The sequence below is a fragment of the Cebus imitator genome, unplaced genomic scaffold, assembly GCF_001604975.1.
Source record: "Cebus imitator isolate Cc_AM_T3 unplaced genomic scaffold, Cebus_imitator-1.0 Scaffold504, whole genome shotgun sequence".
NCBI classification, from domain to species: domain Eukaryota; kingdom Metazoa; phylum Chordata; class Mammalia; order Primates; family Cebidae; genus Cebus; species Cebus imitator.
Genome location: NW_016107819.1, coordinates 101,239 through 109,270, shown reverse-complemented (window position 1 = coordinate 109,270; position 8,032 = coordinate 101,239).

The following is an 8,032-nucleotide window of genomic DNA, read 5'->3' as shown; positions in this document are numbered from 1 at the left end:
CAACCTCCACCTTCCAGGTTACAGTGATTCTACTGCCTGAGCCTCCTGAGTAGCTGGGATTACAGGCACAGGCCATCACACCCGGCTAAGTTTTGTATTTTTAGTTGAGACGGGGTTTCAACATGTTGGTCAGGCTGGTCTCGAACACCTGACCTTGTGATCCACCCGCCTCAGCCTCCCAAAGTGCTGGGATTACAGGCGTGAGCTACTACACCCAGCCATTTCATGCTTTCTTACAGAGTACATTTCAAATGTTCTCATCACACAAACAAAAAAGATTTGATGTATTGGATATGCTAATTAGCTTGGCTTGTTTTATATTGTATTCATAAATCATAACATTGCTTTGTGCCCCATATATACAAAATTTTAAACTGTTAATTTATGTAAAAGTAAAAAATAATTTATATTTCTACCAACAGTGTTCAATGGTTCCCTTTTGTCTACATTCTTGCCAGTAGTATCAAAACAGCTCATGTATTTCATAAATATATACACCTACTATGTACCTACCAAAGTTAAAAATATAAAAAATTCAAAAAAAAATAATGATTAATAAGTCCATAAATATCAGCACATGCTTATTCTTTAGAAAAACTAGAGGTAAATACCAGAAGAAAGAGTCAAAAGTCTCTGAGGTATGCTGCATGGACAGAGCTGTGACAAAGGCCAGCTATATGTTGTTATGTCTGTTGGTACTACTTTGTTATCTTAACAATATGCATGGACTCCTTTAGAAAATAAAAGGCACTGTTACAAAAAAAACATTAATGGGGTACTTACTTTGAGTCAGATACCATGCTAGGGTCTGGGACATTGTCACTATAGCAGTTCCCTGCCCACATGTATCTTGCTGATGTATAAGTCCCTGGCTCTAAAGATTACAGTTTTATGGACAGAATCTGAGAAAAAATTTTATGACCTAATATTCAATAGGCACTCTTTACCCCCAAAACAGTACACAATTTACATTATAGTAATCCAGAACATTATACAAAACTTATACAAAAACACTGTGAAAACTTCATATTTTCAAACATATGAGGAAGCAGTTAGCAATAGGTCATACCTCATACGGTATTTTTCTGGACATATATATTTAATATTAACTAAATTGTAAATGTGTAGATCATATTGTATCTGATCTCTTCACAATTCAGGAGAAATTGAAGCACACAGTATATGCTCAAGGAGCATTCCTTTAATTCAACAGGTAAAAGGTTAAATTGACTTGAAGTTGATTTGCATTTAATTACTAAAGTTGTTAGGTACAAAATAATGGACAGAGTATCTTATGTGTTTTATTTTGTTCAAGACTTCACAGACACACACACATTTAGGTAAAAGGAAAGTAATCTGGTGAAATCTTTCTTAACATTGTAATATGTCTTAAATTATTATATACAATATGCGGTAATATTTAGATATACCAAGAGCTCATTTCTAAAGCCAGATTTTAAATATCTATAATTTACTAGCACTCTAAAAATGAACACACACATGACAATTGATAGTGTTTATACAGATCACATTCATACCCTGAGCTGAAATTACGTCCTTAACACTCTGACACGCTGCCTCTGCTTGAGTGATGAAATGTATTAGTCTATTCTCACGCTGTTAATAAACACATATGTGGAACTGGGTAAAGGAAAGAGGTTAAATTGACTCACAATTCCACAGGACTGGGGAGGCCTCACAATCCTTGTGGAAGGCAAGAAGGAGAAAGGCACATTTTACTTGGAGGCAGACAAAAGAGCATGTGCAGGGGAACTCCCCTTTATAAAACCATCAAACCTTGTGAGACTTATTCACTATCATGAGAACAGCCTAAAAAACGCTGTCCCCAAGATTCAATATCTCCCACTGGATCCCTCCCATAACACATGGGGATTATTACAATTAGAGGTGATATTTTAGTTGGGATACAGAGCCAAACCATATCATTCCAAACGGGCCCCTCCTAAATCTCATGTCCTCACATTTCAAAACCAATCATGCCTTCCCAACAGTCCCCCAAAGTCTTAAGTCATTTCAGCATTAATCCGAAAGTTCACAGTCAAAGTGTCATTTGAGACAAGGCAAGTCGCTGCCACCTATGAGCCTATAAAATCAAAGGCAAGTTAGTTACTTCCTAGATATAATAGGGGTAAAGGTATTGGGTAAATAGAGCCCTTCCAAATAAGAGAAATTGGCCAAAACAAAGGGGCTGTGGGCCCCATGCAAGTTTGAAATCCAGTGGAGCAGTCAAATCTTAAAGCTCTAAAATGATCTCCTTTGACTCCATGTCTCACATCCAGGTCAAATGGTTGCAAGATGTGGGTTCCCACGGTCTTGGGCAGATCTGTCCCTGTGGCTTTACAGGATACAGCCCCGCTTCCGGCTGCTTTCAAGGCCAGTACTGAGTGTCTGCAGCTTTTCCAGGTGCAAAGTGCGAGCTGTAAGTAGATCTACAACACTGGGGTCTGGAGGATGGTGACCCTCTTTCACAACTCCACTAGGCAGTGCCCTAGTGAGGGCATTGAGTGGGGGCTGGCACCCCACATTTCCCTTCCACAGTGCCCTAACAGAGATTCTCTATGAGCACACTGCCTCTGCAGCAAAATTCTGCCTGGATATCCAGACATTTCCATATAATCCCTGAAATCTCTGTAGAGGTTCTCAAACTTCAATTACTGGCTTCTGTGAACCCACAGGCCCACCACATGTAAGCTCCCAAGGCTTGGGGTTTTCACTCTCTGAAGCAACAGCCTGAGCTGTACATTGAGCCACAGCTGGAGCTGAAAGAGCTGGGATGCAGGGCACCAGGTTCAGAGGCTGCAAAGAGGAGGGGCACCCTGGGTCCAGCCCAGGAAACTATGTTTTCCTCATAGGCCTCCAGGCATGTGATGGAAGGAGCTGCCATGAAGATCTCTGACATGCCCTGGAGATATTTTTGTTGTTGTCTTGGTGATTAGCATTTGGCTCCTTGTTACTTATGCAAATTTCTGCTGCCTGCTTTAATTTCTCTTCAGGAAATGGGTTTTACTTTTCTACTGCATCATCAGACTACAAATTTTTCATACTTTTATACTCTGTCACCTCTTGAATGCTTTGTCACTCAGAAATTTATTCTGCCAGATACCCCAAATCACCTCTCTCAGTTCGAATTTTCATAGATCTCTAGGGCAGGGGCAAAATGCCACCAGTCTCTTTGCATAGCAAGAGTGGCCTTTATTCCAGTCCCCAATAATTTCCTCATCCCCATCTGAGAGCACCTCAGGCTGGATTTTATTGTTCCATATCACTATCTGCATTTTGGTCAAAGCCATTCAGCAAGTCTCTAGGAAGTTTTAAACTTTCTTGCAGCTTCCTGTCTTCTGAACCCTCCAAGTCTCTAAGATTTCCAAACTTTCCCACATTTTCCTATATTCCTGTGAGCCTGCCAAACTGATCTAACCTCTGCCTATTACCCAGCTTCAAAGTTGCTTCCACATTTTCAGGTATCCTTATAGCAGCACCCCACTCTACCAGTACCAATTTACTGTATTAGTCTGTTCTCATGCTGCTAATAAGCACATAAAGTCTGGGTAATTTATAAAGGAAAGAGGTTTAATAGACTCACAGTTCCGCATGGCTGAGGGCCCTCACAATCATGAGGGAAGGCAAATGAAGAGCAAAGTCACTTCTTACATGGCAGCAGGGAAGAGAGCTTGTGTGAGGAAGCTCTTTATTAAACCATCAGATCTTATGAGACTTATTCCCTATCCCAAGAACAGCATGGGAAAAACCTGCCCCCAAGATTCAATTTCCTCCTATCAGGTCATTCCCACAACATGTGGGAATTAATACAATTAGAGGTGAGATTTTGGTGGGGACACAGAGCAAACCACATCAAGTAACATGATCATTTTTAGTGGCCTGATCCATTGTCATCTGGTTCTAACTACAGTACTGGTTTTAAGCATTAGAAAATGATCACCATACTTTCTTGTAAGTGACCCTGATCCAACTGCTTCTGCATAGAGTATTTCTTGAAAGTCAAGTGCTCCTCCACTCTAACCCCACTTCCTGCAAAGGATTGGCAGCACTGTCTTCATGGTGACTTTGCAGGAGATATTGTATATTACCGGAATTTATTTTGCTACTTGGTTGACATATTTGTTTTAGGAAATGCTTCAGACGATATGTTAAAGGTTCCAGACAGAAGGTTCAGTGGCTTTCCTTATTGGAAAATAAAGCATATGTGAGGTCAAAAAAGCACTTGAGATTTCTCTGCAACTATACTAATGAGAAATGACAAAGGCTGAAAGAAACGATGGAAAATAAATAGCACTGGGGGACTGGTTCAACATCTGATTGCACGAAGTACAATATTTGTTTTCCTTTTGGCTCTATATTTTTAGGCTAAAGATAAAAATATTGTAACTTCATGTAATTGTGGAAAGGTCATCTGGCTAATTTTATTTTAAGCATTAGAAAGTGGGAACAGTACTTAACCTTCATTTGTTGATTATCATATTGCTTTATAACATTGCTGGAAGGAAAACGTTACTAGTCGGGGAGAATTTTGACAGAAAAAAAAGAAAAAAAAAAATCAGTGACCCTAAAATATCTTGGAATCTTTTGTCTTTCATATGTTTTATGTCCCAATGTATACCTTTATAGAAAAGGTCATGTCATAATAATTAGCAGTAACATGTATTTAAAACATAATGTCTTATAAGATTTATGCTACTTTTGATAAGTATAGCAGTGAACATTTTAATTGCACTATAAATACTATATAGAGCAATAGATTACTCAAATAATCATCTTTGCCTTTTAGCTAAAATTTGCACAAAGCTATAACATCTAAAAACTAAAACTGGCATCATAATTGCCACAGAGTTATTTAGTCACCATAAGTATAGTCACCATGAAACTGGCAAACTATATAGTTACTATTACTTGGGAGATTGTTTTGCTAAACAATCTGTTTATAAGGTTAGTTCCCCTTTCTGTTATATTTTATCTCAAAGTTTAATTGTCTGTGGCTTCATTGCAAGTGTGAAGGATTCAAAACAACTAGTGTAAGAATTAAAAAATGGTAAACTAGAAAGTCTTTTAGAATTTACAGAGGAATCTCTTTATGCTGCTTGTGTTGCAGGTGAGCTGTATGAGGATCTACATGGATTGCGTACAATTCTTATCCAGTGACACAGTGTAGCATATAGCTTATCGGAATTCATCTAAGTGCAAAATGTTTCACATAAGATCTCTGCTGTATCATCATGCCACTGTTTCTGAAAAGATAGTGCCCTACTATTCTCCAATAAAGGGCACCAGGGCTCCTTGGAAAATAGCTAATTTTAGGATTGGACTAGGAAATATACAAGGTAAGCCTGGAATATCTTGTAGGGTTAGACAGTAAGGTCACGCTAAATAAAACAATTCAAAACTAACAAAAAATACAATGAAGGGGGCATATCAAAGACACACTGGAGTCAATTTAAAGAGATCCTAATGGCCAAAACTGAAACAATTTGAGCAAGAAAATAAAGTGGTATTGATTTATAATGCAAAATGGAAATTAAATATCCATGAGTTCATAATAATATAAATCACTATTTGAATAAATAAATGGATGAGAAAAGACAAATCTCCTTTGTAGAAGAATTTCAAACCATTTATGCAGATACTCTATCCTCAAGTAGAGGGAGAATGACCACTCTTTAAGCTGTGCAAGGTGACTTCCTTCCAAAGAGGAAGGCATGGAAAGAGGGAATACAAGAGTGCGTTGACAGTGGAGAAAACTGCCAAATGCTTCCTCACTTAACTGGTGAAGATCAACACCCATAGTTACAAGTCATGCTGTTAGTGTATCCTTGATATGATGTGATGAAAATGACACTTTGCCTCTGTAGTCTTCCTCCAAGTAACCCATAACCCTAGTCTAACTCATGTAGAAAACATCAGAAAAATCCAAATTAAGGGAAATTCTAGAAAATATCTGACCTCTACTTTTCAAAATTGTTAAGGTCATCTAAAACAAGGAATATTTGAGACAGTCACAGGCAAGAGGAACCTGAGGATCCTAAGGAGAAAAGATAGCTAATGACAGTGTAGTATCCTTGATGAGATTCTGAAACAGAAAAAGGGCATTCAGTAAAATCTACGAAAATCTGATTAAGTTTTGGACTTTAGTATAAAAAAAGATAACACTTGCAGATACTTTCTACTAGAATAGAATTAACTCTTCACTGATCTGGCAAAAATTCTGAAAGGAAATCTTTCTTTTCTCTGAAAATTAAAACCAACCTAAAAATTTTTGGAGATATAAACTCCATTTTCTTCCTCACGACTGATAGTAAATACTTTTTTTTTTTTTTTTTTTTTTGAACTTTAAGTTTTTCTTCTTCTAAGAATCTTGATGAAGGCAATTACAATTCAAATAAATTATATTGAGTACTGTGAAAGGTACCAATGACTCAAAGCAGAATAAGCCAATCCCTACCCTAAAAGTTCCCATAGTCTAACATTTGAGGTGCAAGAAAATTTTAGATAAAATATTTGATTTAATTAGAATACATTCAAACTTATATGTCAGAATGAACAAGAGAAGAAAATCTACTGGTTTTAATGGTAGAGAAGACTTTACATAAGAACAGACATTTGAGCTACACATTAAAGAATGAGTATAGATACCTCAGTAAGATAAGGAATATTGTGCACAAATTTATTTATTGGTAATAATTGGAAAAAAGTGGAGATTGATGGTTTGAGATGAGAGAAGGGGTAAAGTAGACAGATGATTAGCAATTCGTAGAAGCTTTGGTGTAGCCTTGGAAAAGAGATGGTGTGAATTTCTGGCTTTTAAGTGGTGAAAGAGCTGAGATGTGCATGGGGTAATGGGAGAGCTGGCTAAGAGTTTACTGTTTTCTAGCATGACATTACTATAGGGAGATGGATCAGAACAATCTATCCCAGGACATAGAGAAATTCAGCCCTTAGCAATGTCCAAATCAAGTAAATAAAGTCTACCAAAAAATAGTTCATATCTCAAGCATGTAAGTTATTTTGTGTCTCTGAAACACAGAACAGGAAATGAGAAGCAGTAAATGTAAAAGTTATCAATTTTCAGATACTTAGCCTAAGCGTATGCCAAAATAACAGTGAGGTCAGTGCTGAAAGGAAAAACTGATCAGCTTGGGAAAGACCTTAAAAAAGTGCCCCTAAAAATATTCTTGTATCTTTTGTCTATCAACTGCTTTATGTGTCATCTTATACCATAGAAAACAAGAAAAACAGTAGTTTAGGTGAATGATCTGGTCTAACCAGATCAGCTAAATAGCCCTTTCCTCCAAAATATTTTCCCCATTTATTTATTTTATTGCATTTTAGGTTTTGGGGTACATGTGAAGAACATGCAAAATTGTTACCTAGGTACACATGTGGCAGTGTGATTTGCCACCTTCCTCCCCATCACCTACATCTGGCATTTCTCCCCTTGCTATCTCTCCCCAGCTCCCCACCCCCCACCGTCCCTCCCCTATTCCCCCCAACTGACCCCAGTGTGTAGTGCTCCCTTCCCTGCGTCCGTGTGTTCTCATTGTTCAACACCCGCCTATGAGTGAGAACATATGGTGTTTCATCTTCTGCTCTTCTGTCAGTTTGCTGAGAATGATGGTTTCCAGGTTCATACATGTCCTTACAAAGGACCCAAACTCATCGTTTTTGATGGCTGCATAATATTCCATGGTGTATATGTGCCACATTTTCCCTATCCAGTCTATCGTTGGGCATTTGGGTTGGTTCCAGGTCTTTGCTATTGTAAACAGTGCTGTAATGAACATTCGTGTGCACGTGTGCTTATCGTAGAATGATTTGTAATCCTTTGGATATATACCCAGTAATGGGATTGCTGGGTCAAATGGAATTTCTATTTCTTGATCCTTGAGGAATTGCCACACTGTCTTCCACAATGGTTGAACTAATTTACACTCCCACCAACAGTGCAAAGGTGTTCCTATTTCTCCACATCCTCTCCAGCATCTGTTGTCTCCAGATTTTT